Raw genomic sequence first — 26,414 nt, forward strand, 5'->3', positions numbered from 1 at the left:
GAAAAAATATGTATGTAAATTTAATATAAAAAGTATTAAATTTTGGCTGGGCGCAGTGGCTCACGCCTATAATCCCACGACTTTGGGAGGCCGAGGCAGGCAGATCACCTGAGGTCAGGAGTTAGAGACTTGACCAACATGGAGAAACCCCGTCTCTACGAAAAATACAAAATTAGCTGGGTGTGGTGGAGCATGCCTGTGATTCCAGCTACTTGGGAGGCTGAGGCAGGAGAATTGCTTGAACCTCGGAGGCGGAGGTTGCGGTGAGCCGAGATTGTGCCATCGCACTCCAGCCTGGGCAACAAGAGCAAAACTGCATCTCAAAAAAAAAAAAAAAAAAAAAAAAGGTATTAATTTTAACAGAGGATCAGCATAATGAGGGACACTCTAGCACAAAGTAAACACAAAGTAAATATAGAACTAGCAGAGGCCAGGCATAGTGGCTCAAGCCTGTAATCCCAGCAATTTGGGAAGCCTAGGCAAGAGGATCGCTTGAGGCCAGGAGTTGGAGACCAGCCTGTGCAACATAGTGAGACCCTGTGTCTACCAAAAAAAGAAAAAAATTAGCCAGGTATGGTCGTGGTGCACACCTGTAGTTCCAGCTACTTGGAGTCTGGGGTGGGAGGACCCCTTGAGCCTGGGAAGTCTAGGCTACAGTGAGCCAAGATCATGTCATTGCACTCCTGGGCAATAGTGAGACCCTGCCTTAGAAAGAAAAAAAAAAAGAAAAGAAAGTGCTAATCCCCCTACGGGAATCTCCTCTTCTCCTGCCTTCTCTGGAACCTCACTTGTCAGTTCTTCTTCCTCCCACTTCCCCGTATCATTAACCTATCCCCCGCTTTTAGCTCCTTCCCACCATCATTTAAACTAATCAAACTTCTTATATTTTAAAAAACTTTCCCTAAACTCAGTGTTTCCCCTGCTTCAGGTCTCCAGTACACCCACTGAGCCATCTGCTTTCCCTGATGCCTTCTCTACACAGCAGCCTGGACCACATCTCTAATCCATGAATCTCATTATGTTACTCTTCCCCCATTTACATCACTCCTCCTTGCCTCAGGGATTAAGTCCAAACTCCTTAACAGCCCCTGCTCTGCCCTGCATTCCAAGGCAGACTCACTGCTCTTGCCCCTCTCCATTTTACCTGCTGTGGAGTCCAACTGAGCCTCATCTGCCCCCTGAATGCCCACTCTCACTCCTCTGGGAGGCTCTGAAGTGGGTGATGCCCTCTGCTTAGAATACGCTTCCCCTTAAACCTCTACTCTCTTCCTGGGTAGCTTTGGCTCCTCTGTCACTTCTCTGCTTTGGCATCATCTCCTCCTGGAAGCCTTCCTTGACTCCCCAGATTCTCAGGAGTATGGGAGGTGAGGTGCTCCTCCCATATATGAATGGAGATTAGGGAGTATGTGTTATTCATGTTTAATTCACCAGTGCTTAGCTCAGTACCTGGCACAAAATAGTCACTGTGGTGGCCAAGGTAACGACAGCCCTCCCACCCCCCAGCAATAGCTCATGTCCTATGTTACACTGCACAAATACATAGGAAGGGGAATTAAGAGTGCAGATGGAATTAATGTTGCTAATCAGCTGACCTTAAAACAAGATTATCTGGCAGTATCTGGGTGAGCCCATGTAATTACAAGTGTTCCTTAAATGTGGAAAAGGGAGGCAGAAGGTTAAGAACCAGAGATAGTGGGCACAATGGCTCATGCCTGTATTACCAATACTTTGGGAGGCCAAGACAGGAAAATCCCTTGAGTCCAGGAGTTCAAGGCCAGCCCTGACAACATAGTGAGGCCTCATCTCTACAAAAAACCCCAAAATTCCCCAAGTGTCATGGTGCTTACCTGTAGTCCCAGCTACTGGGAAGGATGAAGTGGGAGGGTCACTTGAGACTGGGAGTTTGAGGCTACAATGAGCCATGATAGGACAACTGAACTCCATCCTGAGTGACAGAGCAAGGTCCTGCTTCTAAAGAAAAAAAGGACATTGGAATTAGGGTCCCCTCCATCCTAAGGTGCCTACAAGGCATCTCTCTCTGCAAACGAGTAAACGTCATCCTCCAACTCCTCACAGAGTGGAGCAGCAGGAAAACTCCCTCACCTCATTTCTGTGTGGCTTGGGAGGCCTGACAGCCCAATAACCAGCTCCTTGCTGATGAAGCAATTGGGAAATGGCTCGAGTTGAGTTAAGGAGAATTTGGATCCTTCTTTTGGTTCTCAATAGGCAGGGTAGGGGCCAGGCATGGTGGCTCATACGTGTAATCCTTGCACTTTGGGAGGCCACGGTGAGAGGATCGCTTGAGGCCAGGAGCTCAAGACCAGCCTGGACAACACAGCAAGACCCGGGTGGCATGCACCTGTAGTCCCCACTACTTGGTAGAATGAGGTAGGAGGGTTGATCACTTGATCCCAGGAGTTTCAGGCTTCAGTGAGCCATAATGGCTTACCACTGCACTCCATAATGCACTGTTCCATAATGGGCACCACTGCACTCCAGCCTGGGTGACAGAGCCAGACGATGTCTCAAAAAGTGACAAAAAAAAAAAAAAAAAAAAAAAAAAAGAGAGAGAGACTATAGGCAGCCACTGCCACATCTGGCTAATTTTTAAATATTCTGTAGAGACGAGGTCTTGCTAGGTTGCCCAGGCTGGTCTAAAACTCCTGGCATCAGGCCAGGCGCAGTGGCTCATGCCTGCAATCCCAGCACTTTGGGAGGCCAAGGCAGGCAAATCACCTGAGGTCAGGAGTTCAAGATCAGCCTGGCCAACACGGCGAAACCCCGTCTCTACTAAAAATACAAAAATTGGCCAGGCAGTAGTGGCATGTGCCTGTAATCCTAGGTACTCAGGAGGCTGAGGCAGGAGAATCACTTGAACCCAGGAGGCAGAGGTTGCAGTGAGCCAAGATCGTGCCACTGCATGCACTCTACCCTGAGTGACAAAGCGAGACTCTGTCTCAAAACAAACAAATACAAACAAACAAACAAACAAAAAACCTCCTGGCATCAAGAGATCTTCCTGTCTCAGCCTCCCAATGCCCTGGGTTTATATATTTTTTTCAGTATAATTGAAGACACTTGTTCTTATATGGCTTTAAGAGATAAAGAAAAAAAAAAAACAGATAATAACAAATGTTGGTGAAGGCCGGGCATGGTAGCTCAGCCTGTAATTCCAGAACTTTGGGAGGCTGAGGTGGGCAGATCACTTGAGGCCAGGAGTAAGAGACCAGCCTGAGCAACATCGTAAAACTCCATCACTACAAAAACATATAAAAATTAGCCAAGCATGGTGGCATGCACCTGTAATTTTCAGCTACTCAGAAGGCTGAGATGAGAAAATCACTTGTGCCTGGGAGATCAAGGTTGCAGTGAACTGTGATGGCATCACTGTGCTGCAGCCGGAGAGACAGAACAAGCCCCTGTCTAGAAAAAAACAAAAATGTCAGTGAAGATGTGGAGGAACTGGAACTCACATACATTACTGGTGGGAACATAAAATCATGTAACCACTTTGGGTATTTCTTTTCGTGTCATTTTAATTGGATTTTTTTAAAAAATCAAGATAAGGTCTCACTATCTTGCCCAGGCTGATCTTGAACTTGTGGGCTCAAGTAATCCTCCCAGCTGAGCCTCCTGAGTAGCTGGGACTACGGTGTGAGCCATTGCACCCAACTGGTGTAGCCACTTTAGAAAACAAACTGTCAGTTCCTCAAAAGGCTAAATATACAGTCATCATATAATACCACAATTTCACTCCTAGGCATATATCCCAGAGAAATAAAAATATATGTCCACACAAAAACTTGTACAGCAATCTTCACAGCACCATTATTCATAATGGCTAATACACGGAAACAACCCAAATGTCCACCAACTGATGAACAGATAAACAAAATGCAGTGTGTCTCTACCACGGAGTATTATTCAGTCATAGAAGGAATGAAATATTGATACACACTATGATATAAAGGAACTTTGAAAACACTGCTAAGAGGGAAAAAAGCCACAAAAGATCACATATTGTACAATTCTATTTGTCCAGATTAGGAAATTCTACAGCGACAAAAAATGAATCAATGGTTGCCTAAGGCTGGGGGCCAAGGCAGGTGAGGGGAGTAGGAGGTACTGACTAAGGGGTACGGATTTCTCTATAGGGTAATGAAAGGTTCTAAAAGTGACTGTGGTGATCGATGCACAGCTCTGGGAATACTCTAAAACCTACTGAATTGCAGATTTCAATAAATAAATAAATGGAAGAGTATGTGAATCATATTTTAATAAAGCTATTATTTAAAAAATAAGTGGCTGGGCACAGGTGGTCACACCTGCCTGTAATCCCAGCACTTTGGGAGGCTGAGGCAGGAGTTTGAGTCTAGTCTGAGAAACCTAGCAAGATCCCATCTCTATGATAAAAAATAAAAAAATTAGCTGGGCATGGTGGCACACGTCTGTAGTCCCAGCTACTTGGGAGACTGAGGATTGCTTAAGCCCAGGAGTTTGAGGCTACAGTGAACCATGATCATGTCACTGTACTGCAGCCTGGGCGACAGAGCAAGACCCTGTCTCTAAAAAGGAAAGAAAAGAAATACAAGTTTTTTTGTTTTGTTTTGTTTTGTTTTTTGAGATGGAGTCTCGCTCTGTCGCCCAGGCTCTGGGCGACAGCCTGCACTCCAGCCTGGGCGACAAAAGCAAGACACTGTCTTTTTATTTTTTAAAGCATCTTTTTCAAGAATGACATAGTGTTTCATGATAAAGAAGCCTTAATTTTGCATTTGTTCAAGTATTGATTCGATTTAGCAAATATGACAACAGACTTGGATAAAGTGCAAACAACACAATTTCATTTTCTCCTTAATCAAAACTGATTAGGTAGTCTAATATCAATTCTGATCTTATTAAAAACTGATAAGATAAAAAAATTAGGGAATGATGGAGCCAATAAGATGTTACAACCTGTTCCAAGGAGAATTCCAAAACCCACACATATCTGAGACCATTAAGTATGATGAAATATATTTGATTACTATATTTAAAAATAAACTGATTATATAGCCAATAACAATTGGGCAGGGGTCTCCTCATCCACAGCCACACAATGCGGCTCTGTGGTTGCAAGGCCTGCATAGCCTAGAAGGGACTGCTCTGACTTAAAATTTCACTTCATTCATATTTGTATTTTGAGACAGGGTCCTGCTCTGTCACCCAGGCTGGAGTGCAGTGGTATAATCATAGATCACTACAGCTTTGACCAACTAGGCTCAAGAGATCATCCTGCCTCAGCTGCACCAGTACCTGGGAATACAGGCAAGTATCACCATATCAGGCTTTTAAAAAAAATTTTTATGGACAGAGAAGTCTTGCTATGAGCTGGTCTCAAACTCCTAGCCTCAAGAGATCTGCCCACCTCAGCCTCCTGAGTAACTGGGGCCATAGGTACACACTACCATGCCCAGCTATATTTATTTTATTTTATTAAATTTCTTTTTTCATTTTTGTAGAGAGGAGGTCTTGCTATGTTGCAAGGCTGTTCTCGAACTCATGGCCTTGAAACATACGCCCATCTCTGCCTCTCAAACTGTTGGAACTATAAGTGTGAGCCACTGCACCTGGCCTGACTTGAGATTTCTTTAATCTAGCATCCTTTACTTGGTAGGATTGGGAAAGGCAGCAGTGTTTTTTAAAATTACTTAACAATTCAATTAGAACCAAACTCAACCTTGACTCCTGCCTTCTCTCACAGCTCACATCCAGTCTGTCAGGAAATCCTATTGACTGACTTCATCTTCCACCTGAATATTGCCACACTTTAGACCCCCTGCTTCTACCCAAATCTTCCCACAGTCTTTCTCAACTCAGCAGCCAGGGAGGTGCTTTTAAATCAGGAAAAAGATCACGTTGCTTCTCTGCTGAGAACCGCCCCACCCCACCCCCGACCCCCACGGTTCCCATTTCGGTCAGAGTAAAAGCCAAAGCCCCAGCAATAGCCTCCAGTGCTTACACGATCTGTACTGATCCCAGCCCAGCAACTCCCTGGCTCCTCCCCTACTTCTCTCTCTGTATCTCTTTGCCCCTCTGGCCTCCTTCCAGAGCCTCAGACACACCAGGGAGTTTCCTCCTAATGCCTTTATCCTGTTGACTCAGCCTACAGTGCTCTTCTCTCAGCACCTTGGCCAGCTCCATCGCCTGCTTCAAACTTTTGCTCAATTTTCACTTATGAGGCCAACCCTGACCATTCTACTTAACATTGCCATCTGTCCCCATTCCCACCATGCTCCTTTCTTTCTTTTTCTTTTTCTTTCTCTTTCTCCTTCCTTTCCTTTCCTTTCCTTCTTTCTTTCTTCTCTGACAGGGTCTTGCTCTATTGCCCAGGTTGAAGTACAGTGGTGCAATCCCAGCTCACAGCAACCTCAACCCCTTAGGCTTAAACAATCCTCCAGGCTCAGTTACCCTAGGAGCTGAGACTACAGGTGCATGCCACAACACCTGGCAAATTTTTTTTTTTTTTTTTTTTTTTGAGACAGTCTTACTCTATCGCCTAGGCTAGAGTGCAATGGCGTGATCTTGGCTCACTGCAACCTCTGCCTCCTGGATTCAAGTGATTCTCTGCCTCAGCCTCCCGAGTAGCTGGGATTACAGGTGCCCACTACCACACCCGGCTAATTTTTGTATTTTTAGTAGAGACGCGGTTTCACCATCTTTGCTAGGCTGGTCTTGAACTCCTGACCTCGTGATCCACCCCACCTTGGCCTCCCAAAGTGCTGGCATTACAGGCGTGAACCACCGCACCTGGCCTTTTCTTTAAAATTTTTGTAGACATGAGGTCTCACTATGTTGCCCAGGCTGGTCTTAAGCTCCTGGGCTTGAGCAATCTTCCCACCTCAGCCTCCCAAAGTTCTGGGATTACAGGTATGAGCAACCGCCCCTGGCTTCATGTTCATTTCTTCTTGTGCTGCAACAAACTACCCTATGTTTAGTGGCTTAAAACCCCACAAATCTACCATCTTACAGTTCTGGGGGCCAGAAGCCCAACTAGGTCTATTAAAGCTAAAGACAAGGTGTCAGAGGGGCTGCCTTTTCCAGTTTCTAGAAGCCACCCCCATTCTTTGACTCACCTTAAAGATGGCCCCTGACTCCATCTATAAAGCCAGAAGTGCGGCATCTTCAAATTTCCCTCTCTGACCTCTTTTTCCATCACCACATCTTCTTCTCTAATTCTGACTCTCCTACCTCCTTTCTCTTATAAAGATCCTTGTGATTGGTGGGCATGCTGGCTCCCACCTGTAATCCCAACACTTTGGGAGACCAAAGATGAAGGAATGTTTGAGACCAAGAGTTCAAGATCAGCCTGGGCAACACAGCAAGACCTTGTCTTTACAAAATTAAAATTAAAATCAGCTGGGCATGGTGATGCATGCCTGTAGTCCCAGCTACTGGAGAGGCTAAGGTGGGAGGATTGCTTTAGCCTAGGAGGTCAAGGCTGCAGTGAGCTATGATCACAGCACTGCACTCCAGCCTGGGTGGGAGAGTGAGACTCTGTCTCAAATATAAGAAAAGAAATATATATTTGGTTTTTGCCCCGGTTCCTGGCACAAAATTTCTAAAGCTCTTATAAAGTCCTTAGTGATATAGGTAATAGGAGCATCTTCTGTTTTAATTTTTGGTCTTAGTCCCAGGTTCCTCACACAAGGGCCTCTAAGTTCTTTCAGATCGCAGCATGGTAAGAAAGTATGTGGGATGCTGTTGAAATGCCTGGGTGGCTGGAAGCTCCTAGACTGCTTCAGAAGGGCTGGTTGCCAGAGGAATCAACCACATTTTTTTTTTTTTAAACGGAGTTTGGCTCTCGTAGCCCAGGCTGGAGTGTAATGGGACAATCTCGGTTCACTACAACCTCCACCTCTGGGCTTCAAGTGATTCTCCTGCCTCAGCCTCCTGAGTAGCTGGGATTACAGGCATGTGCCACCATGCCTAGCTAATTTTTGTATTTTTAGTAGAGACGGGATTTCTTCATGTTGGTCAGGCTGGTCTTAAACTCCTGACTTCAGGTGATCTGCCCACCTTGGCCTCCCAAAGTGCTGGGATTACAGGCATGAGCCACCGTGCCTGACTCCAACCACATTTTTTGAGGCTTGGAAATTTCAGTCTCACCCACTGAGCTCCAGGAGGCAAAAGGGGCTGGAGATTGACTTAACCACTAACGGCCAATGATTTTATCAATCATGCCTCCATAAAAACCCTAAACAACAGGATTTGGAGAGCTTCCGTGTTGCTGCACATGAGGAGGTGCTGGCAGGGTAGTGTGCCCAAGAGAGGGCATGGAAGCTCTGTGACCCTCCCCACTTGCCTTGCCCTGTGCATCTCTTTCATTGGCTGTTTCTGAGATGTAGCCTTTACATTGAACCAGTAATAGAAAATAAACTGGCCAGATGTGGTGTCTCATGCCTGTAATCCCAGCACTTTCGGAGGCAGAGGTGGGGGAATCACTTGAGCCCAGGAATTTGAGAACAGCCTGGGCAATGTAACAAGACTCTATCTATACAAAAAAATAAAATAAATTAGCCAGATGTGGTGGTGGGAAACTTGTAATTCCAGCTACTTGAGAGGCTGAAGCAGGAGAATCACTTGAGCCCTGGAGGTTGAGGTATCAATGAGCTATGATTGCACCACTGCACTCGAGCCTGGGCAATAGAGCGAGACCCTGTCTCTTAAAAAAAAAAAAAAAAGAAAAGAAAAGAAAAACTGTTTTTCTAAGCTCTGTGAGTTGTTCTAGCAAATAATTCAACCTAAGAAGAAGGTCATGGGAACCCCTGATTTCTAACTGGTTGGTCAAAATACAGGTGACAACCTAGGACTTGCAACTGGCATCTGAAGTGAGGGTGGTCTTGTGGGACTGAGCTCCTAATCTGTGCGGTCTGCACTAACTCCAGGTAGTGTCAGAATGGAATTGTGGGATACGCAGTTGGTATCCAGAGAGTTGGAGAATTGGTGTAGAAGCTCTGCACACACATTTGGTCAGAAGTGTGTGAGTAGAAACATGGATTTTTCTCTCACCTGTCTACCTGCTTAACTGCATAGGAGAGACAATGCATGGTGCTCATGGAAAAAGCAAGCATTAAAGTCAAACAAGACCCAATATTTGACTCAGTCTTAATATCCAGGTGAGCTTGGGCAAATCACTTATTATCCCCAAGTCTTCATCATTTTGTGTGTAAAATGGGGATAACTGTGGCACCTACCTGTGATTTTGCGAGAACTAATGAAATACTATGCTTGATGTTATTGTGATTATTATACCTACTCCAAACTATCTGACAAGGACAGTGATGCATGATAACATCAACAGATTAGAAATTGTAATGAGTTCTCTCAGGCAAAATTCCATACAAGCAAATTACTGTCTCTCCAAAGCATTCCCACCACACTTAATTCACCATTCCCTAAACAAAAATGTGCCATCTTCATTGTCCAGGTCTTTACAGTGCTGGTTTCCCTGCCTGGGCAGCTCCCTCCATCCCATCCCAGCCCATTCCCCATCCCTCCACCTCCCCCTTCCCTCTCCACTCTCATACAACTCTTCCTCATCTTTCAGGACCTGGCTTCAATGTCACCTTAACTGGAAGCTTCTCTCACCCTCCGGAAGAGCTTCCCATTGCATTTGATGCATGTACTGTTATTTGACCATTTTTGAGTAATAGTCCAAGTCTTTTTGTACCTGAATAAGATGTTGCCCAATCAGTCTCTCTTCCTGGATTCTGAAGTCTTTCATGGTAGATTCAGCTGGAAGTGACAAAAAGACATTCTTTTTTCTTTTTTTTTTTAAAGAGGGATGACACAGACAGACATCAGTACTTAAAAGTTTTAAATCGTATGTGAAAAGCAAACAAAATTCAAGGGCTTCTAGGAAAAACGTAGGAGGGATGGTGTCACTGGGAATATGATAAAGGGTTAATTTTTAGTTTATTTTGTTTTTTGAGAAAGGGTCTTGCTCTGTCGCCTGGGCTGTACTGCAGTGGTGCAATCACAGCTCACTGCAGCCTTAACCTCCTGGGCTTGAGCAATCTTCCCATCTAATTTTTATTTTATTTAAGAAACGCAGTCTTACTCTGTTACCAAAGCTGGAGTGCAGTGGTGTGATCATAGCTTACAAATACAGCCTCAACCTCCTAGGGTCAAGAGATCTTCTAGTCTCAGCCTCCCCTGTAGCTGGGACTACAGGTGTGCACTACAATGTCAAGCTCATTTTTTTTTTTTTAATTTTTAGTAGAGACAAAGTGTCGTTATGTTGACCAGGCTGGTGGTAATCTCCTACCCTCAAGCAGTTCTCCCACCTCAGCCTTCCAGAGTGCTGCGATTACAGGTGTGAGCTGCCACACCTGGCTGAGGGGGGGGTTAATTTTTAATTATATAAAGAGCTCAAAGCAAATATTAGAAGGAGCCTAAATGCCTACAGCAGTTGACTTATAAATTGTGATACATCTATATAATAAAATATTATGCAACCATGAAAAGGATTTAAAGCAATAGGTATTGGCATAGATATTCACAAAATATGAAAATGTGAAGTGACGTCCAATTAGCCTATATGTATCTTGAAGAATATGGCCCATTTTCACAATAGCAATTATTTCCTGAGATAAAATTGTGGGTCTAAAGAGTAAAGGAAATTTTTCACTTCTTTATTTAAAAGTATTTACTATTTTTATAATTTAATGAGATTAAACAAATAGATCATCAAATTAGCAAAATACACATTAACTCTATAAATAAATGGAAAAGACCCAGACAGCCCAGGCATGGTGGCTCACACTTACAATACCAAGCACTTTGGGAGAGGGTGGTGGGAGGATTGTTTGAGGCCAGGAGTTCCAGACCAGCCTGGGAAACATAGCAAGACGTTGTCTCCACTAAAAATAAAAAATAAAAATAGCCAGACATGGTGGCATGTGCCTATAGTCCCAGCTACTGAGGTGGAAGGATCACTTGAGTCCAGGAGGTCAAGGCTGTGGTGAGTTGAGACTCTGCCTGGGCCACTACACTCAAGCCTGGAAGACACAGTGAGACTTAGTCTCAAAAAAAAAAAAAAAAAAAAAAAAAAGACAATAAAGAAATAAAGCTAATAAGCTAACAAAAGAAAAGATATTAAAATGTGACAAACAGGATGGGCACGGTGGCTCATGCCTGTAATCCCAGCACTTTGGGAGGCTGAGGTGGGTGGATCATGAGTTCAGGAGTTCAAGACCAGCCTGATGAGTATGGTGAAACCCTGTCTCTACTAAAAATGCAAAAATTAGTCAGGCATGGTGGCAGGCACCTGTAATCCCAGCTATTCAGGAGGCTGAGGCAGGAGAATTGCTTGAACCTGGGAGGCGGAGGTTGCAGTGAGCCAAGATCATGCCACTGCACTCCAGCCTGGTGACAGAGCAAGACTCTGTCTCAAAAAAAATAAAATAAAAAGTGACAAATGAAAATAGTATGAGGTCTTTTATTTATTAAAAATAATTAAACAGAAAATAACTTGTTAAATTATAATACCCTGTGCTGGCAAAGGTGCAGTGAAATGCGCATTTTCTTATCCTATTGGTGATGTTTAAATTGTATATAAGCCTTCCAGGGTAAAGCTTAGCAATTTTTTAAAAATAATACAGACAGTGACTCACTATACTGCCTCCTCCAACTCCTGGCCTCAAGCAATCCTCCCTTCCAAAGTGCTGGGATTATAGGCCGACAGCCACCATGACTGAAAGCTCAGCAATTTGCATCAAGTGTAATAAGAATGCTCATGCCCTGTGACTCACAGTAATCTCACTTCTGGAAATACCATCTTTGGATATAATTCAACCTAAACAAAAGCTCACACGCACAAACACAGTGAAAATCTCGGAGTATTTTTTTTTCTCTTTTTAAAAAAATTGCGGAATGCTTCACAAATTTGCAATGTCATTCTTGCACAGAGGCCATGCCAATCTCTCTATTGTTCCAACTTTAGTATATGTGCTACCGAAGCAAGCATGAGTAATTTAAGATAGGGTGGTTACATGGAATAAGGAAGAGTTATGGGGAATTTAAAAAACTATGGTATTTATAGGCACCTAGTAACAGCTCAGTAAATATTAGCTGCTACTTTTATTATTATTATTATTATTTTTTATTTTTATTATTTTTATGGTAATTTCACTCAATTAAAAATTGTCACTAAAAATTACCATTGTGATGGAACATAATGTATCCTACAGTATAATTGTAAAAAACAGATATAATTTGTCCCCTGGTATATGGGGGAGATTGGTTCCAGCTCCTCCATTTCTGTGTATACCAAATTCCACATATACTCAAGTTTTCGAGTCAGTCCTGAGGTATCGATATATATATATGTGTGTGTGTGTAAATGTGTGTGTATATATATATATGAGAAAATTAGCGAGGTGTGGTGACAAGCACTTGTAGTCCCAGCTACTTGTGAGGCTGAGTCAGGAGGATTGCTTGAGCCCAGGAGATTGAGGCTGCAGTGAGCCATAATTGCACCACTGCACTCCATTCTGGGCAACAGAGTGAGACAGAAGGTTGACTGGTTTTTTTTTTGTTTTTTTTTTGTGAGACGGAGTCTCGCGCTGTCACCCAGGCTGGAGTGCAGTGGCCGGATCTCAGCTCACTGCAAGCTCCGCCTCCCGGGTTCATGCCATTCTCCTGCCTCAGCCTCCCGAGTAGCTGGGACTACAGGCGTCCGCCACCTCGCCCGGCTAGTTTTTTGTATTTTTTTTTTTTTAGTAGAGACGGGGTTTCACCATGTTAACCAGGATGGTCTCGATCTCCTGACCTCGTGATCCGCCCGTCTCGGCCTCCCAAAGTGCTGGGATTACAGGCTTGAGCCACCGCGCCCGGCCAAGGTTGACTGTTTAATAGAATTTTTCTGTTGACTTGAAGATATAGTCAGGACTGTGGCATATGAAAATTCTTCATAAGATAATTATCTAATCCAATTAATCCTGGAATTGGGAACAGAAAATGTTTTAGTGACTATTTATTCCTTCACTTGCTGTTATATAAACTATTGCCAGTGGGTACTTAATAACCAAAAGTGTCATCTCTGAGCTACTCACAATGAAAGGTGATGTCTGGGGCCCAGGTGTATTGAGGTCCCCATGTCTGGGTTATGGGTGCTGTGTGGGACTTACTTGTCCATCCATTTTCTGTATTCTGGCACTGGGAAACTTGGGTTTATCCATCTTGATAAAAGGTCACTTAAATTCCACTTGGCAAGAACCACAAATGGAAGAAAGGCCATGAAATCACAGGCTAGCCCTTGTTCTCAAGGTAATATTCAGCTTAGCTGGTTCTGTAAAAGAGGAATCACATTGTTGAAAAATCACTGCAGGTCAGCTGAGGTGGTCCATACCTATAATCCCAGCCCATCAGAAGACTAAGGCAGGAGGATCCTGTGAGGCCAGGAGTTCAAGACCAGCCTGGGCAACACAGTGAAATCTCTACAAAAAATTAGAAAATGAGCTGGGTGCGGTGGCACTTTCCTATAGTCCCAGCTACTCTGGAGGCCGAAGTGGGAGGATGAAAGTGGAAGCTGCAGAAGTGGAAGCTGCAGTGAGCTCTGATCTCACCGTTGCACTACAGCCTGGGTGACAGAGTGAGACCCTGTCTCAACATATACATACATACATACACACACACACACACACACACACATGCACACAGCCACATGCAGACACACACACACACACCCTCATCTCAGTCTGTCCAGACTTTAGACTAAAGAAAAGGGTCTTCTGGTTACAGAAGAGGTATGCTCTTTTGTGGGACAGGGAGGGACCAGCAACTTTGTTCACGGTCTTTTCCTCATCCCCTGCTTAGTTTTCCAAGAACCCGCACAGTGGAAACAGAGTGTCTGGGAAAGGACCAAAATCTTTAGACTACCAGGGGAGAAATACACCTCCTTTGTCAATTAATAAATAGAACACCTGCCTTAAAAGCCAGGGAGTTCTGCTAGAATGAATCACTCCCTACGACCCTGACCTATGCAGGGAACATGAAAAACTGGAGTTTGGCTGGGCACAGTGGCTCACACCTGTAATTCTAGCACTTTGGGAGGCCGAGGCGGCGGACCACCTGAGGTCAGGAGTTCGAGACAAGCCTGGCCAACATGGTGAAACCCTGTCTCTACTAAAAATACAAAAATTAGCCGGGTGTGGTAGTGGATGTGTGTAATCCCAGCTACTTAGGAGGCAGAGGCAGGAAAATCACTTGAACCCAGGAGGCAGAGGTTGCAGTGAGCCGAGATCGCACCACTGCACTTCAGCATAGGTGACAGAGCAAGACTCCATCTTAAAACAAAAAACAAAAAAACAAAAAGCGACTGGAGTTTGGAGTCCTGTAATATTTTAAGCCACATTCCAGATTGTAGAGACCTTACCAAAGTACGGCCTTTCCACAAAGCACTGCCGAACACCAGCTGGCTGTCTCCATGGGGCACCGCCATATCTCTGGCTCTTGTTTCCCCAGGAGATGCTCTATTCTAGCCTTCTCTTACATTTTGTATTCCACGCATTTCCTAGCGTAAGGCCTCAAAACATAGCAGGCTGCAGAGTCACTGCTGATCTACTGCATATCCGACTTCAGATTCCAGCAGGGCACTTTGTGTTTGAGAAATTAAAGAGGACAGAATGGACCCAGACTGACACTGGTCAGCTTAGCGGTCCAAAGATATAAGCTGCTCAAATGGACTACAGTGCCTCTGATTTTCTGAGTCTGCCCTGCTCCTAGGGCTCTTTGGATGCAATTAATTTATCCTTGTTGAAGAAATGGTTTGCTAGAATATAAAAAAATTGGCCAGGCACGGTGGCTCACGCTTCTAATCCCAGCACTTTGGGGGGCCGAGGCAGGTTGGGTAACGAGGTCAGGAGTTCAAGACCAGCCTGGCCAACATGGAGAAACCCCGTCTCTACTAAAAATACAAAAATGAGCCTGGTGTGGAGGCATGGGCCCGTAGTCCCGGCTACTCAGGAGGCTGAGGCAGGAGAATTGCTTGAACCTGGGAGGTGGAGGTTGCAGTGAGCCGAGACGGCGCCACTGTACTCCAGCCTGGGTGACAGAGCAAAACTCCATCTCAAAAAAAAGAAAAAGAAAAGAGAATATAAAAAATTTAAAGAAGAAAAAGCGTTAAAATAAAATTTTCTCCTAAAGAGCACTCAAAAGCACACTCCCACCAATGCTGGATCTATTTAGCTCTCTCTTGCTTTATTTTTCTGAGATAGGGTCTCACTCTTTCACCCAGGCTGGAATGCAGTGGCAAGATTACGGCTCACTGCAGCTTTCAATTCCTGGACTCAAGCTATCCTCCCACTTCAGCCTCCTGAACAGCTGGGATTATAGGTGCATGCCACCGTGCCTGGCTAATTTTTAAATTTTTTTAGAGAGGAGGTTCTCACTATGTGGCCCAGGCTGGTCTTGAACTCCTGGGTTAAACTAATCCTCCCACCTTGGCCTCCCAAAATGCTGGGATTATAGGTTTTAGCCACTGTGCCCAGTCTATTTATCTTTCTATGACTCATATATTAAATCTTCCTCCTTAAATTGCCTCCTACCCACCCATCTGCAGGGATAGCAAACACAGGTCTCAGTGAGTCAGGCAACCTACAAGAGGGAAGGAGGCCCGAGTAACGTGGGAGACCGGGGGAAACTGTAGCAAACTGCAAGGTACTCAATTCAACAGTTCTTCAACACTGTGATGGTCAAACCAAACACAGAAACAGGAAGTCCAGTTCAGTCACCAGCAGGCAATGTGGGATATTTCATTTACATGCTATAACTCTACTGACAGGACCCACATTCACAAGTCTCCTGACACCTTTTCTTGTTCACTTTTTTTTCCCCCAACAAATAATGCTGCTTTTTTTATTTTTATTTTTATTTTTTACTTCTTTTGAGACAGAGTCCCCCTCTGTCACACAGGCTGAAGTACAGTGGGGTGATTATGGCTCACTGCAGCTTCCATCTTCTGGGCTCAAGTGATCTTCCCACCTCAGCCTCCCAAGCAGTTGGGATTACAGGCATGTACCACCACACCCGGCTAAGTATATTATTTTTTCTTCTTTTTTCTTTCTTCTCTTTCTTTTTTTTTTTGTTGAGATGAAGTCTCACCTTGTCACCCAGGCTGGAGTGCAGTGGGGTGATCTGGCTTACTGCAACCTTCAAACTCCCAGGTTCAAGCAATTCTCCTGCCTCAGCCTCCCAGGTAACTGGGATTACAGGTGTGTGCCACCATGCCTGGCTAATTTTTGTATTTTTAGTAGAGACAGGGTTTCACCATGTTGGCCAGGCTGGTCTTGAGCTCCTGACCTCAGGTAATCTGCCCACTTCAGTCTCCCAAAGTGCTGGGATTACAGGCATGAGCCACTGCGCCCAACCAGTGTATTATTTTTTTCTAGGGACAGGGTCTCACTATGTTGCCCAGGTTGGTCTTCAACTCCTGGGTACAAGCAATCCCCTGGCCCCCTCCTCCCAAAGTGCTGGAATTATAGGCTTGGGCCAACACATCAGGCTCTAACAAATATTTCTTGAGCACCTACTGCATACCAGGCACTATAATAGGTGCCCAGGAAACAGCAGTGAACAAGGTATAAGAGTTTCTGCTCTCTACAGAGCTTATAGGGTAGCAGGAAATTGATAGAGTATGAATGTTTGTCTCCTCCAAATCTCATATTGAAAATAAATCCCTAATGTTGGAGGTGGTGCCTGGTGGGAGGTGTGTGGGTCATGGGGGCAGATCCCTCATGAATGGCTTGGTGCCCTCCCCATGGTAATGAGTGAGTTCTCTCTCTACTAGTTCATGTGACAGCCGATTGTTTAAAGAGCCTGGCACCTCGTCCCCTCTCCCTTGCTCCATCTTCTCACCAAGTGATGTGCCAGTTCTTCCTTCACCTTCTACCAGGAGTGGAAGACTCCTGAGGTCCTCACCAGTGGATGCTGGTACTATGCTTTTTTTTTCTGAGACAGGATCTCACTCTGACACTCAGGCTAGAGAGCAGCGGTGTAATTACGGCTCACTGCAACCCTGACCTCCTGGGCTAAAGAGATCTTTTTACCTTAGCCTTTCAAGTAGCTGGGACCACAGGCATGCATCAGTGCACCATCATACCTGGATGATTTGCTTTTTATTTTTAGTAGAGACAACGTCTCACCATGTTTCCCAGGCTGGTTTCAAACTTCTGGGCTCAAGCAATCCTCCTGCCTCAGTGTCCCAAAGTGCTGGGATTACAGGTGCGGGCCACTGTGCCCAGCCTGGCACCATGCTACTTGTATAGTCTGCAGAACTGTGAGCCAAATAAACTGTTTCTCTTTATAAACTACCCAGCCTCAGGTGTTTCCTTATAGCAATGCAAAATGGACTAATATAGGAATCATATGCCAGCACTTACCAGACTGTGATGAGCACATGACAGAAGTACAGAGTGGGACTGAAACGTTCCCCAGGGGCTTCTTGTTGCATCATAGAGGATGGGGTGAGACATCTCGGTTGAGGCTAAAGATGAGTATGAAAGAGTGATAACGGGGGTAGGGAGAAGGTTTCCTGAAGAAGGACCAGTAAAGTCCTCCAAGGAAACTGTGAGGTCACTTCCTGGAAATCACCAGTATACCATATCCCATTGGCAAGGAGCTTAGCACGGTCTCTTGGATAACCAAACCTATGCCCAAATACCATCTATGTGTGTCTATCTCCCAGGACCCTTCTTAGCATATTAGAGTTCAATCAGGAGACATAAACCACTCAAAAGTTTAAAGTGGTAAAATTTAATACAGAGAATTATCATTATAATAGGGCAAAGCATAATAAGAGATTGGCTACCAAAAAGTAAAAAGAACTCTAGAGAATATAGGACTATCAGAGGCCAGGCATGGTGGCTCATGCTTATAATTCCAGCAATATGAAAAGCCAAGGCAGGAGGATGCTTCAGGCCAGGAGTTTGAGACTAGCCTGGGAAACACAGCGAGACCCTGTCTCTACCAAAGAAAAAAAAAAATAGCCAGGTGTGGTGGTGCACACCTGTAGTCCTAGCTACTTGGGAGGCTGCAGTGGGAGGATTGCTTGAGCCAGGGAGGTCATGGCTGCAGTGAGCCCTGAAGTCATGGCTGCAGTGAGCCATGATTTTGTCACTGCACTTTAGCCTGGGCAACAGAGGGAGAACCTGTCTCAAAAAAAAAAAAAGTATAGGACCAGCTGATACAATGAGCAGTAACTGCCCCTACTGTCCCTACACTGAGATAGAGTGACCAAGGAGATAGACTCCTCACTAGGGCTGAGATCCAGCCACCCTTGGAGAGGGCACAGTCATGGGTAATTCAATGGCAGAATTGCTGCATTACCACATGGTGGAAGATGCTAGCAATCTGCCCTCTGGAATTTGTTGAAAATCCGCCCTCTATGATGCTAGATTAAGATATTAATGAACAGTTGTCTCACTACAAAACCACCCAGGCAGGTGCAGAGAAACTGCTGGTCACTGGGTGCTGCTGAGCACCATGCAGGGCAGGAGCCCAGTGCTGCAGACGCTCAGTGCCTGTGGAGATTGATACACCACAATCAGAAAGAACAGCCTCTTACAAAGTCCCTCTAGCACAATGTACTGACAACATTTAATAATGCACCAGCTGACAGAGGAAGCATATAAGGAACCCATGTCTATGTTTGCAGAGCAGGCAGTGAAGGGTGAATTTGGAACTGGTGGGCAGTCATTGGATGGATAGTTGGTACATGACACATTTCAATCTACCAAAGAAAAAAGGAAGAGAGAAAAGAGATACAGGACCAGGCATGGTGGCTCACTCCTATAATCCCAGCAGTTTGGGAGGCCAAGGCAAGTGGATCACTTGGGTCCAGGAGTTCGAAACCAGCCTGGGTGACATAGTGAAACCTTGTCTCTACTAAAAATAAAAAAGTTAGCTGAGTGTGGTGGCTTGTGACTGTAGTCTCAACTGCTCAAGAGGCTGAGGCAAAAGGATTGCAAGTGTCTGAGAGTTCGAGGCTGCAGTGAGCTGTGATCACACCACTGCATTCCTGCCTGGGTGGCACAGCAAGATCCTGTCTCAAAAAAAGAAATGTTGGTGAAAATGTGAAGAAATTGGAACCCACATACATTATTGGTGGGAACATAAAATGGTTTAACCACTTTGTTTGGGTATTTCTTTCTTGTCATTTTAATTTGATTTTTAAAAAATCAAGATAGGATCCCACTATCTTGCCCAGGCTGGTCTCTTTTAACTTGTAGGCTCAAGTGATCCTCCCACCTCAACCTCTCATATAGCTGGGATTACAGGTGTGAGTCACTGCACCTGACTGGTGTAACCACTTTGGAAAACAGTTTCTCAAAAGGCTAAATGTACAGTATCATAGAATGCAACAATTTCTCTCCTAGGTATATATCCCAGAGAAATAAAAATATATGTCCACACAAAAACTTGCACATGAATCTTCATAGCAGCATTATTCATAGTGGCCAATACATGGAAACAACCCAAATGTTCATCAGCTGATGAATAAACAAAATGTGGTGTGTCTCTACCATGGAATATTATTCAACCATAGAAGGAATGAAATATTGACACATGCTATGACAGGAAGGAACTCTGAAAACATTGTGCTAAGAGGGGGAAAAAAGCCAGCCACAAACGATCACATATTGCACAATCCTATTTATATAGAAGGTCCAAGTTGGGTGTGGTGGCTCACGCCTCTAATCCCAACACTTTGGGAGGCTGAGGAAGGCAGATCATGAGGTCAGGAGTTTGAGACCAGCCTGACCAACATGGTGAAAGCCCATTTCTACTAAAACTACAATAATTAGCCAGACATGGTGGTGGGCGCCCATAATCCCAGCTACTCAGGAGACTGAGGCAGAAGAATTGCTTGAACCCAGGAGGCAGAGATTGCAGTGAGTTGAGATCGCACCACTGCACTCCAGCCTAGGTGACAGAGCAAGACTCTGTCTCAAAAAAAAAGAAAAAAAAATTCCAGATTAGGCAAATCTATAATGACAGAAAATAGATCAGTGGTTGCCTATGGGAACACAGGGGCATGGGGGGAGGAGAATATAGCGGCTAAGAAGTGTGGATTTCTCTACAGGGTAATGAAAGCTTCTAAAATGGATTGTGATGATAGATGCACAGCTTCGTGAATATTCTAAAAACCACTGAATTGCATACTTTGATAAATGAATTACATGGTATGTGAACTACATTTCAATAAAGTTGTTATTTAAAAAAAGGAAATAGGGGGCTGAGCACAGGTGGCTCATGCCTGCCTATAATCCCAGGAATTTGGGAGGCTGAGACAGGAGGATCACTTGAGGCTAAGAGTTTGAGACCATCCTGGGAAAGATAGCACTATCCCATCTCTACAACAAAAAATAAAAAATTTAGCTCTGCATAGTGGTGTACGTCTGTAGTCCTAGCTACTTGGGAGGCGGAGGCGGGAGTATTGCTTGAGTCCAGGAGTCTGAAGCTACAGTAAGCCATGATCACACTACTGCATTGTAGGCTGAGTGACAGAGCAAGACCCTGTCTCTAAAAAGGAAAGAAAAGAAATGCAAGTTTTTATCACTTTGTGAGAGTAACCAAGTTTGAGGGGAAACAGGTAAGAACAAAAGAGCACTGAATGGTGAGAGTGGGAGGCTGGTTAGGCTCATTGCTAGCTAAGGGACTTCTGAAAAATTCATTAGTAAAATCACAGCTCTGGGGGTCAGTCAGGCAGTCAAATGATGAATGTTAAATCCATTACAAATGCCCATCGTCTTTCTTTACACTCCTTCTAGTGAAAAATTCCTAAATGCCTAAATAGCAAGTGTTCTGAAATGACATCTCAAATTTTAAAAGAAATAACATCTCAAATTTTAAAAATCATGAGTCAAATATGATTTTCCTTCTCCCATTTTACAGGTGTGCAACCTGAAAACAGAGAATTTAAGTAACTTTCCTAAGTGGCAGAGCACAGATTTAAATCCTATCACTTTGGCCTCAGAGTTTGTGCTTTATTTTCTTTTATTATTTTAAAATTCATCATTTTTAAAACCAAGAGGCTTATGCAAAATTCTGCTAGGATTCAAAAAAAGCCTCTTGCTTTTCCTGACCATGGGTGCAGGCAGGGCTCATGCTGCATTTTCTTTACTTATAATTGGATAGAGACATGACGGATGGAGACATGATGACAGGATCTCTCCTGGTCATCGTGCACCAGAAAGGAGAGTGGAGAGAAGCACAGGGAAGCCAGTCTTACCATGTTTGAGCAACTGAACCAATGTCAGCCTCAGCCTACCTGCACAATTACTTTTATGTGAGAAAAACAGGCATCTCCCTATTTGGAAAATCACAGCTGGCTGCAGTAGCAAACAATCCTCAAGTTATTCCTGGTAACGTTATTTCTACAGTCCCAATCATTTTAACTCATTACATTAGCTCTTCATTTCTCTATTGTTCCTAACATCTAGTTCATAATCAAGAGTTTATGTTATTAAATAAGCTTTGGGTTAACAGGATCAATGAAGGAAGAGTTTAAAGATACCAAAAAAAGCTCATAGAAGTACCTGCCAAATGTGCCAACTGACTACTATGAACTAATTTACTTTTGAGAAACATGCTGTTTCTTACATGCTACTGACAGTGCCTGTAAAAATGGTGCACATTAACTGGCTGTTTTATTTTCTCCCCAATCTTAATATCTAATATCCACAGACCAAGATCAGAGCACCAGCATATACAATGCCACTTTATACTAGAGTTAGGAGTGGGGGCCAAGAGTAGAAATCAGAGTCACTTTGCTAGCTGCTGTCCTCTGTCCAGAATATTTTAAAGGAGACTGTATTCCCCCAGGGCTCACTGACCTGGCACTCTCTCCTTGCGGAGGCTCACACCACTGTCTTGTGCAGCCCTCACTGCTTTTGCAGAATGTGTCACCACGCTATAAAACACCTTCTCCTCCACCTTTCAACCTAAGCATGTGTTACTGGGTTTCGGGACAGCTTGTCTTCTCACCGTCCCACCTTTCCTTCTGACCGTCTTGGTCTTTGTGGTGGCCTCTCATCTCACCATCCTGGTGAAGCTTTGGGGTCATTACTTCTTCAGTTGCTTCCCTCACCAATATATCAAATGAAGACAGTATGGACTAATTGCTTTAGAGTACAACTACTGTGGCCCTAGAACCAGCTGGTCCCAGGACTTCTTCTGACTCTAAAGTTTTTGAGATACCAGATATAGTTGGAATAAGATATACGACCATGCTCCCTAGAAGGTGAGATTATCATCATTTCCTGGACCTTTTAATCTGCACCTTTGTTCATGCTATTCCTTCTAACAGGAGTAGCTTTGTCTCTGCCTGATGACATTCTCCTCTTCCATCAAGGCCTAACTTAAATGTAATTTTCTTCATAAAGTTCCTGTCACCTTGGAATTAACCCCCCTTTTACATAGTGTCATTGTTCACCTTATTCAAATCTTCATAAATTGAGGCTCAGGTCTGTGTGGTCACGGAGTGTGTCTTTTTACCAAAAGGAACACCTCGGCCAGGCACGGTGGCTCATGCCTGTAATCCCAGCACTTTGGGAGGCCAAGGCAGGCAGATCACCTGAGGTCAGGAATTCGAGACCAGCCTGACCAACATGGAGAAATCCTGTCTCTACCAAAAATACAAAATTAGCTGGGTGTGGTGGCAGGCACCTGTAATCCTAGCTACTTGGGAGGCTGAGGCAAAAGAATCGCTTGAACCCAGGAGGCAGAGGTTGCTGTGAGCCAAGATAGTGCCACTGCACTCCACTCTGGACAAGAGTGAAACTCTGTCTCAAATAAATAAATAAATAAATAAAACACCTCATGCACTTTACAAGGAGCTCCTTCAGGAAAGGATGACACCTCGTGTAGAGGAGAGATCTCTGATACTCTGATCTTTTCCAAAAGGAGGAAAGTAAAGGTTTGAATATATTTTTAGTTCTTTGCATTTCTGAACAGAAATAGTCTATTACTAAGTTGCTCAAAGATGCCTATAAGCTTTCATAGGAGAAACATCTAATTCACAACCAAGACTTTATGTTATTAAGTAAGCTTTCCTTTAACAGGATCAATGAATGAAGAGTTTAAATACTCGCTGTAGTCCCCATTTAGTCATCTGGTATACTCTGTGTGAGGTATACTCTCAGTCATCTGGTATCCCCTCTCTGAGTATGCTAGATGATTAAATGGAAATTACTGCACCACTAAACACCAGTACTGCAACTCTTACTTAAAAATTCAACACTTAGGACATAAAGAATGATCCTAGGCCAGGCTCGGTGACTCAAGCCTGTAATCCTAGCACTTTGGGAGGCTGAGGTGGGCAGACTGCCTGAGCTCAGGAGTTTGAGACCAGCTTGGGCAACATGGTGAAACCCATCTCTACCAAAATACAAAAAATTAGCTGGGCATGGTGGCGTGCACCTGTAGTCCCATCCACTCGGGAGGCTGAGGCAGGAGAATTGCTTGAACCTGGGAGGCGGAGGTTGCAGTAAGCCGAGATCGCACTACTGCACTCCAGCCTGGGTGACAGAGTGAAGCTCTGTCTCAAAAAAAAAAAAAAAAAAAAAAAAAAAAAAAAAAGATCCTAATGCAGTTACTTCCTCTTAAATTTATGAGGAGATGGAAGAAATACCCATATTTGATGGTTGGTTGGGAACTGTCTTTGGTATTGTATGAAGTATTTTAATACTGTGAACATGAAAATATGAGAACCCTGCAGACCCCATGGGGACAGACAGAAGGAAGTACATTGGAGGGTGTTGCAGGAAATACTTTCATTCCAAGCACTGCTGTTTAAAAACAAAGAGGACAAAAGATGAAGAAACATTCCACGTGACCCTCTGCACCCTTATTTGTTGCAATAAAGGAAAAGCATTTTAGGAATTTTTTTGAGTCCAGTTTACGATGTGATCCATGTTAGTTATTTTCTGTTAATGATTTTCAAAATCTCAGTTAAAAACATTCAGAAGTTTAGCTTTATCACAGGCAGCTGTTCACATGTAAAACTAGTTTGGTTACCTTCATCTGTATAAACATGTAGCTAGTGAACTGACATAACTATTAAACTGGAGAATCAACAGAAACATGCCAAGGACTGACCCTTACCTTCCACAGTGACCTCAATGTCAGGAAGCTTTTCATTACTCTCAGGGCTTCATGGTCTTTTCAGAAACTGCGAAGCTGTAAAATAAGCACAGAATTACTTTAGTATATTGTAGGAAAAAATACAGAAGGAGATGCTTTATAAGAGCAGAGTATTAAAATTTATTCAGTTTGGCTCTTTTCAAAGGAAACTACAGAATTAAACTTGTAGTGTAATCCTCCACAGGGAGCTCAACAAAGCCATGGAAACATGAATGAAGTGGGATTGCAAATGTGACACTTCCAATAAATTTTTTTTTAAAAAAAGAAAGAAAAAGAAGTCCATTAAATAAAATACCTTAAAAAGCCAAGAAACTAACTGCAAGTCCCCCAAAGAGAGTGGTCAATGATTCCGTGTGATTTAAGGAATGCTGAGAAAGAATGTCTTAATGCAGTGAAATATAATACGCAATACAGGTAATCTCTTACCTTTAGTGTTCATTAGCCATTCCAGGAGGCAAGTAGGAAATAACTAGTTCAGGTCTAGAAAGAAAACCAAGAAATGTCATGGTAGCCAGTACAATGGTGGCCTCACAGCTAGTAAAACAGTCATGATATGACCAGTGTTTTTCCCTAAAGGCGTTCGCAGAGTCATCCTGTAATGTAACAATAATTCCAATCATTGTGGACAAAAACCCTGACTTTTCCTTCCCATGACTGGCAAGTAATTATATGAAGAATAAATTACTTCTTTCATGAAAAAGAAAATTAACACTAGTGTACTTCTTCAGCCACTAAAATTCTACAGAAATGTAGATATAATAAGAAACTCAATCATCACATCAGGCCAGGTGCGGTGTCTCACAGCTGTAATCCCAGCACTTTGGGAGGCCGAGGCGGGTGGGTCATCCGAGGTCAGGAGTTCGAGACCAGCCTGACCAACTTGGTGAAACCTTGTCTCTACTAAAAACAGAAAAATTACCCGTCTCTACTAAAACACAAAAATTAACCAGGCATGGTGGTGCATGCCTGTAATCCCAGCTACTTGGGAGGCTAAGGCAAGATAATCGCTTGAACCCAGGAGGCAAAGTTTGCAGTGAGTTGAGATCACGCCATTGCACACCAGCCTGGGCAACAAGAATGAAACTCTGTCTCAAAAAAACAAAAAAGAAAAGAAAAGAAACTCAATCATCAATATTTAGTTGCTCACAAGATTGACCCAGGAATAACAGAGCAGATAAAACCCAGCAAATTAAACTTCATTCAAGTACTTAGGCATACTGTGGACCACCGCAGTGCCTCTGAACACCATGAAGGCAGTGGTCACTAATCTTGCACTGATGAAGACAGCTGAGTACAGGATGGGGGACTGCAGGGGCAATGGACAGTGCCAGCACTGCAGCTCAGAGCCAGGCTTTTCCATCAAGGACTTACAGCCACACCTGTCACCTCTAGCTAGAAAAACATTTTAGTAGAGATGTCAGTTGATTATTTTAATTCCAGAAATGACTACAGTGGCAAATAGAACCTACTTTTTTATTATTGTTGTTGTTGAGGCAGAGTCTCACTCCAGACTTAAGAGTCTGGAGTACAGTGCTGTGATCTCAGCTCACCGCAGCCTCTGCCTCCCAGCTTCAAGCGATTCTCCTGCTTCAGCCTCCCAAGTAGCTGCGATTACAGGCACCAGCCACCATGCCTGGCTTATTTTTTGCATTTTTAATAGAGATGTTGGCCAGGCTGGTCTCAAACTCCTGACCTCAGGTGATTCGCCTGGCTTGGTCTCCCAAAGTGCTGGGATTACAGGCATGAGCCACCATACCCGGCCTGGAACTTACTTTTTTAACAACAAACTTGATTTTATTACCTCCATGGACGATCCTTTCAAGTCATGGAATTCCAAACCAAGAGGGCTTTGAAAGGAAATCCTGTCTGGCAAGGCTTCTACATACAGGAACTCGGGGTTTGATTCAAACACAGGATATGGTACTTTTACTGCCTCAGTGAGTCCAAGAGCTTCAACTGAAAGTGCAAGAGAAAATAATTTGTAGAAGATAAAATTTGACACAGACATTCTTTTATTTGTATCTGCATTCTCAAATACATTATGAACAAGTTCCCTACAATCGAGCAATATTCACTTCATATTGAAGGCATTTTGCTTAGGATATTGGGCAAATCTGAAGAACAAGCCTAAAAGTACTTTTAGGAGGAACATTTTAACACTTTCTTTTTTTTTCTTTTTTTTTTTCTTTGAGATGGAATCTTGCTGTCTTGCCCAGGCTAGAGTGCAATGG

General features: G+C 43.8%; 1 long non-coding RNA gene and 1 other non-coding gene across 9 annotated transcripts in view; both read right to left on the reverse strand.

The window, feature by feature from the left end:
* LOC102145016 (uncharacterized) overlaps positions 1-26,414 on the reverse strand; it is a 72,735-nt gene that overhangs the window by 10,427 nt on the left and 35,894 nt on the right. For 3 of the 8 annotated variants that reach the window (XR_012432364.1, XR_010585596.2, XR_012432363.1), the window contains exons 9-15: positions 25,985-26,139; positions 24,610-24,663; positions 24,145-24,219; positions 17,421-17,524; positions 13,170-13,330; positions 9,710-9,774; positions 1,848-1,971 (exon numbers count right to left, since the gene is read on the reverse strand). This is a non-coding gene — a long non-coding RNA (uncharacterized lncRNA). Of the gene's footprint in view, positions 1-1,847; positions 1,972-3,316; positions 3,424-9,709; positions 9,775-13,169; positions 13,331-17,420; positions 17,525-24,144; positions 24,220-24,609; positions 24,664-25,984; positions 26,140-26,414 lie in introns of those variants that run through there. The other 5 variants (XR_012432365.1, XR_012432367.1, XR_012432362.1 and 2 more) reach the window with 3 other exon arrangements.
* LOC123572594 (U6 spliceosomal RNA) lies at positions 11,903-12,007 on the reverse strand. Its single transcript, XR_006697159.1, has one exon. It is a non-coding gene; the product is annotated as a U6 spliceosomal RNA (small nuclear RNA).

This window comes from Macaca fascicularis, chromosome 3, assembly GCF_037993035.2.
Source record: "Macaca fascicularis isolate 582-1 chromosome 3, T2T-MFA8v1.1".
Taxonomy (NCBI): domain Eukaryota; kingdom Metazoa; phylum Chordata; class Mammalia; order Primates; family Cercopithecidae; genus Macaca; species Macaca fascicularis.